Genomic DNA, 6,862 nt, shown 5'->3' with positions numbered 1-6,862 from the left:
CTTTAGGGTAAAGTATATTTTTGGAAAAACTAACAAAAGTACCCATGAAGTTTACGAACGCTGATAAAAGTACCCATAAACTAAGGAAATTAACGCTGTATCCATAAAAGATGGGTTCCGTATGACAAAAGTATCCAAATCCTAATTTTTTGTTGATTTTTTAATAAAATTCCTAAACTACCCCACCCTAACTCCATTCTACCGTCACTCCCTCTCTTCTTTTCTTCCTCTCTCCTCACTTATCCCTCAAAAACCCTCACAGAGTCACAAAAAACTCTCCTCCTACCTCCTCATTGCCGTCCGCCACCCACTTACTCCATTACCGCCAATCTCTTCCCCTCTCACTGCTTCTCCCTCTCACTATTTTGTGACTACAACACCTTCATCGCACACCTGTGACCCAACTTGAGAAGAATGCTGCCGTGGCGCGCCTGTTGCAGCCGAAGAGAACGTCGTCGTGGTGCGTCTGACCCAGCCAAGGAGAACACTGTCGTTGCACACCTGAGAAGAGAGAGGGGTCGTGGTACTCTTGCATGCAGAAAGCGGGTTCGATAAAGAGAAATCAGAGAAGAAAGGAAGGCGGCACTGTAGATGGAGGTTCTGCCATTGACTGACTTACAGTCAGCCGACGAAAAAAAAGTATTTCTTTTTTTTTAAATATTTTTATTTTATTTTTCTTCTTTTCAGAAATTGATTTAGTTACTACTAACTGTTCTATTTTTTTTAAATCTACTTCTATTTTTTATGAAGGCTGAGATTGATTTACAGAAGATCCAGTTGATGGCTACTTCTACTTCTGATTTTTGCTGAAATAAATTTCAAATTGGATGAATGGATTTGTTGATTTTTTATGGTTGATGATTTTTTTTATTTCTAGTTTTGCTAAAGTGAATTGAAATTGGATGAATGGATTTTAAAATTTTTATGTTTTGAGTATTTTTTTAGTATTTTTTTTTTGTTGTAGGAGTAGTTTTGGACTCCATGGCAAGAATTGGTGCAAATTGAGTTATGAAAGGTTGAAAAAGTGAGTTGAGGTTGAGGGTAGGATAGTTTAGGAATTTTATTAAAAAATCAACAAAAAATTAAGATTTGGATACTTTTGTCATACGGAATCCATCTTTCATGGGTACAACTTTAATTTCCTTAGTTTATGGGTACTTTTGTCAACGTTCGTAAACCTCATGGGTACTTTTGGTAGTTTTTCCTATATTTTTTGTCCCTGAAGTTTGGTAAAAGTTTTAAAAATATCCTTAAGTTCTATTTTGTTTCAATTTTGTCCCAAAAGTTTTTTATTTATATCAAATATACCCTCGACAGCTCAATTTTCAAAATATTTACGACCAATCTAACAATAATATATGAAAATTATGCTTGATTTGCTTGTGTTGAGGGTTATTCTTATGAAATTGTTGTTAAATTGGTCTTACATTTTTTGAAAAATTAGCTGTTAGGAGTATATTTGATGCAAATTGAAAACTTTTGGAACAAAATTAAAACAAAATAAAACTTATGAGTATTTTTGAAACTTTTGTCAAATTTCAGCCACAAAAAATATACTTTACCCTAATCTTTATTATTCAGAACTACTAAAAATTTTTTAAATCTGAGAGTCAAGGAACTTGCCTCCCCTACTTAAAGAGTAAATCCGTCCCTGGCTCCCACACACTTAAAACTTAATGGTGTTTTGCCTACTTTTGTCCTTGTTTAAAAGACTGACTCAGTCTCATGTTGACTGAATCAACCATGTCCAAGTTGTAGAGAGACTTGCTTTTCCACTGAAAGAAATATCAACACTAAAAATAGTACCCAAGATACATTTTTTCAAGGCAATATGATTTGCTTAAAACCGAAAATAGAAACCAAAATGATCCAAGAAAACTACTTTAAAAATATGTTCATCAATCACAAATTACCATATGCTTTTAGTTTTTGTTTGACTTCACAAACCAGTCCTTCCACATCCAAACTTTAAAGAGAAACCTCTTATTTAAATAGACAGATACTTCTCTTGTAGAACCACTACTTGTTTGTTTCAACATAATCATCAGACTCTATAATCAACAATATATAAATACTCAAAAGTTTTTATCCACATACATTATAATTTACATATGCTATTTTATTCCTAACAAATGAAAATGGCCTCAACATCACCAATGCTAGTGTTAATAGCACCAATAGTGTTGATTCTGATCCACAATGCAATGGGAGATACAGCACAAGAGAAACAGAAATGTGCAGAGCAACTAACTGGTCTTGCAACATGTCTTCCATATGTTGGTGGTGATGCAAAATCTCCCACAGCAGATTGCTGCAGTGGACTCATAGAAGCCATAAGAAACAAGAAGAAGTGTGTTTGTCTTATCATCAAAGACAGAGATGATCCTGACCCTTGGCTTGAAGGTTAACCTCACACTTGCTCTTACCCTTCCTTCATTTTGCAAAGCTCCAGATAATCTCTCTCAGTGTCCGGGTACGTTTCGTGTTTTATATATAAGACCATTCATGCATCTTAATTCAGTAGCTAAAGTTTTAGGGAGAGATGTTCCTTGACATGGTATCATAACCTGCATAATAAAAAAGTTTAGAGTTCAATCTTTGTTATCCGCATTCTTCTAATTAGAAGTTTGAATTTCAGCATAAGGTAGGATGGACTTGTGCATTATCTACACTTTAACCCACCAAAAAGGACTATTTTGCAAGCGAACATGACGGATATAAAATTATTCATGTGCCTCTACTTAATAGTTTAAGTTTTTGAGGGAGATGGTTTCGTGATATCATGTAGCAGTTCAGTTTTTTAAATTTGATTATCTGAGTGTTCTGTTTTTCTTCAATGACATGCTTTTACAATATGTTGAATTGAAACACAAATACTTGTTATGGTTATAACTCCTAAATAGAAATAGTTTATTTAACATGACATTAATTATAATCTTCCGTCAAGGAGAAAATAAAAATCCATATATAAACAAACTATATTACATTAATCATAGTTTCCAACATTGCATGATAAAACTATTTCTGAATATGTGTGTTTGAGCAGCACTTCTGCACTTGGATCCTAAACCAGCTGAAGCTCAAGCTTTCAATCAACTTGGTCAGAACTCCAATGGTGGATCCAATAGTACTAGTCCTTCTCCCCATCCTCCTGGTGATGACCCTTTCAAAACCATACTTTCTTTTTACTTTTGCAATATTGTATTTTCCTTCTCTAAGTTTGGTTTTACTTGGAAGCGCTTTGAGTTCCATTGTGTGTATTTGACAGTTGGAGAAACCACAGCATCAACTCATACCCTCCCAACAAACAATGGTGCTTCTTATAAGGGAAAGATATTGTTACAAACTTTGGTTGCAGAACTTCTAGTTTTTTTTAGCCTGGCTCATATAGTACAACAAGATTCATGTAATGTTGAAACTTGAAAATTGAAAATATAGTTGATATTGTTACATCTAAACTATGTCAGAATCTGTTATTACTTCAATGGTTCTTTTGCCTTTAATAATCCCTTGGCAGCTTCTTAGACACAAGCCTTTAAATTTCAATCTTTTTTCTTCTCTATGGATGTATATAGAAGAAATACAAAGAAATGTTCGACTTTACAAAATATTGTTATAGTATTAATTAGGAAAAGGCATCTGCAAAATAAGTTTATTTTTCTGTAACAAGCAACATAAATTTATCCTTAGAATGAAAAAATAAATAAAATATAATCTTCCGAAGACAAGAAATTACTACATAGTCGTAATATGTTAGGAATGATTATACTCACTTCAATGACACCTTGAAATTTTAGCTTTAGTTACTGAAGGATCCGCTATTAGCATAAAGCAAAATCTTAACTGCAGAGCTACATTCTCAGTTTTCCAAACATCCAAGAACTTTGAGTACAAATGAAAGTAAGTAAAAACAGAAATGACACTTTTTCACTATAACAAAGACAACCTTGAGATAATACACTTCTTAGAATGCAAACTTATAATTTAGCAATCAACCTTCTTATCTTCAAGACTATGGAAACATAAATAAGATCATCCAAGTGATTAAGAACGCGAAAATAAGCATGCCTGAAAGTTCTGTTAAAGAAAATAACACTGCAAATCCCCCAAAACCCTGCAGCAAATCCAACTCCCATAGCTTTGTAAAAGTCAGATGTATCAAAGAAAATCCCATCAGCATGTTCAACAGAACCAGCACCCAACAACTCTTCACCGCTCGAACAATTACTTGTCAAAGGAGGACCACAAAGTTCAGGGTTACCTGTGTAGCTAAGTGCCTCAAAACTCTGAAGCTGAGTGCTTGTTGGGATCATACCTGATAAGTTGTTGTATGATAGGTTCAAGAAGCTGAGAAAGGACAAATCAGACAAGCTTTGAGGGATTTCACCCATAATTTGGTTCAACGAGAGATCAAGGGACTCCAACAATTTCATTCTGCCCATGTCTTTTGGTATCTCTCCAGACAAATAGTTTCTAGACAAGTTCAGAAACCGCAGCGCAGATAGCTTCGAAAGTTCTGTTGGAATAGCCCCAGAGAGCTTGTTACTTGAGAGGTCAATCATTCTCACAAGGATCAAGTTGTCTCTGTACTCTAATTCATCTCCCTTTGGAACCAAAACAAGACTTTCTTTGTAGCTATCATAGTTGAAATCAAATCCATAGTAGTACTTCAAAGGGTTGGCATAGAAGTCATCTTCACCAGCCATTGCCTTCAAGCTATCCAAACAATTTGGAATTGTTCTGAGAGGGAATTGTTGGCAAGGTCCAGTACAATGAGGGAGGAAAGTTGGCACATGTTCTGAGTAATGCTGCCTTTGAACTTGTTGGATCGAAGGCGAAGAACCATTAGAGATTGCATTTCCCATATCCATGCTGGTAATGTATCAGAAAGTTGGTTGTCACCCATGTCAATGAACTTCAACATTGAGCAATTTTGCATTGTCGAAGGAACTGATCCGGAAAAGGCATTGTCATCTAACAGCAAAGACTCTAGTCCAGATAAGTACCCTATGGAGTTTGGAATTTCACCAGACAATTTGTTTGTGCCCAAGTTTAAATGCATTAAAGGTTGCCAATTCATCCAACATTGACCAAGATCACCGGATAAGCGATTGTTCGAAACATCGAGCACGGCTAACTTGTTAGTATCATTACCATTCATCCTCTCACAGAAGAAAGGAGAAATCGGTCCTGAGATTGAATTGTTGGCAATATTCAGCACTTCAACATTCAGACACACTTGGCAATAGACCCTTGAATAGATTAGAACTCAAATTTATAATGCTGGAATTTAAGAAGACATTAGATAGATCTCCACTTATCTCATTGTTAGAGAGATCCAGGAATTCGAGCTGCAAAGTCCAATTCCAAAACCAAATTGGAGCCTTGTCTGAGATACCTGATTTGGACATTGTCAAGGCCCTGAGAGAACTTTGCCTCTTAAGCCATGTTGGAAACTTAGGACCTACTCCGCAGAAACTCATCAAAGCATATTCAAGTTGAAAAGGGGCCACCCAACTAGAATTGACACTGAAAAATAGTTCTGTTGACGACATTCGAAGTTCCTTTAATTTGGAAAGTTTCAGAAAATTCAATTCATTCATTGGTCCTTCCAACAAATTTGATGAAAGGTCTAATGTCACCAAAATTGAGAGAATTCCTAGAGTTTCAGGCATACCACCAGTCAGAGAATTTGAAGCAAGATTTAATACTGAAGGTTTTTCAAGGATCCAAAACTCTTTGGAATTGTCCAATTGAGTTGGTTGTGACCGAGATTTAACGTCCTCAAGGATGATAAATTCGCCAATGATGCTGGAATAGGACCTGTGATGGTGTTGTTACTGAGATCCAGGACTTCAAGATGCTCAAGCTTGCCTAATGAATCTGGAAGTTCCCCACTTAGTTGGTTTCCTTGTAAGACAAGGCTCTGCAAGTTCTGAATTCTTGATAGCATCTCAGGGACTTCACCCTGAAGAAAATTACTGCGCAAATCGAGCTGCACAAGAGTTCAGCTCAAATTAGAAATCCATGAAAGGATCCCTTGATTGAGATTGTTGTTTGAAAGATCAAGCACTTGGAGATTTGTGAAGTCGGCTTTCCCTTTTGATGGTGCTAAGTTATCAATTTAACAATTCTCCAAGTGCAATTCGGAAAGGGAAGGAAGTGCACCAAAAACTTAAATCCAATCAAGTTCTTTATGTAGGTCTGTACTACTCAAATCAAGGTATTGTAATGAAGAAAGAGTTGAAATCCAATTAAGGTTACCAACTTGAAGAGCCTAGTTGTATCCAAGATTAAGATGCTGCAGGTTTGAAAGATTTCCTAGCTGATAAGGGATTAGTCCCATGAATCCACTTAAGCTAAGGTCCAAGTATCTTAGTCCCTTCATTGAGCCAAAAAAGCTTGGTATTTGAGTATGAACAAAATAGTTCAAACTCAAGTCCAGGCTCATCAAAGATTCTAGTTCAAGCAAGGAAGGACTAATCTCACCACTCAACTCCATGTAAGGCAAGTTGAGCGGGGTGCTGAGATTGAGTCCCACGACTAGGCCGGTGATGTTGTCGCAGCGAACTCCTAGCCATCTGCAGCAGTCCTTTCCATTAGACCATGATGAGAGCCTGTTAGAAGGGTCTGAGAGTCCATGCTTGAAGCTGAGGAGTGCATTCCTTTCTTTCTCATGTCATGTTTAGCCCTTTTGCCATGCATAAACTGAAGTGAAGGAAGGTTGTTAGAATGATGACAGAATCGAGAGAAGAGATTGAGTTGCATATGGGGATGCCATGATCAATTACTAAACCAGGAGGAATATTATTGTATATACTATATAGTAATAGTAGTTGCTTAACACAATAGTGTAGTGCAT

The 6,862-nt window shown here is 36.3% G+C and overlaps 2 pseudogenes; one reads left to right on the top strand and one right to left on the bottom strand.

Moving 5' to 3' along the window:
* The first annotated feature begins 1,782 nt into the window (after nt 1–1,782).
* On the top strand, nt 1,783–3,560 carry LOC107490862 (non-specific lipid transfer protein GPI-anchored 14-like; annotated as a pseudogene).
* A 417-nt stretch (nt 3,561–3,977) lies between these two features.
* On the bottom strand, nt 3,978–6,862 carry LOC107490863 (receptor-like protein EIX2; annotated as a pseudogene).

This window comes from Arachis duranensis, chromosome 5 (genome assembly GCF_000817695.3).
Source record: "Arachis duranensis cultivar V14167 chromosome 5, aradu.V14167.gnm2.J7QH, whole genome shotgun sequence".
In the NCBI taxonomy this organism is placed as follows: domain Eukaryota; kingdom Viridiplantae; phylum Streptophyta; class Magnoliopsida; order Fabales; family Fabaceae; genus Arachis; species Arachis duranensis.
Note: the sequence above shows the minus strand (reverse complement) of the source record. Positions and strands in the feature narration are given on the sequence as shown.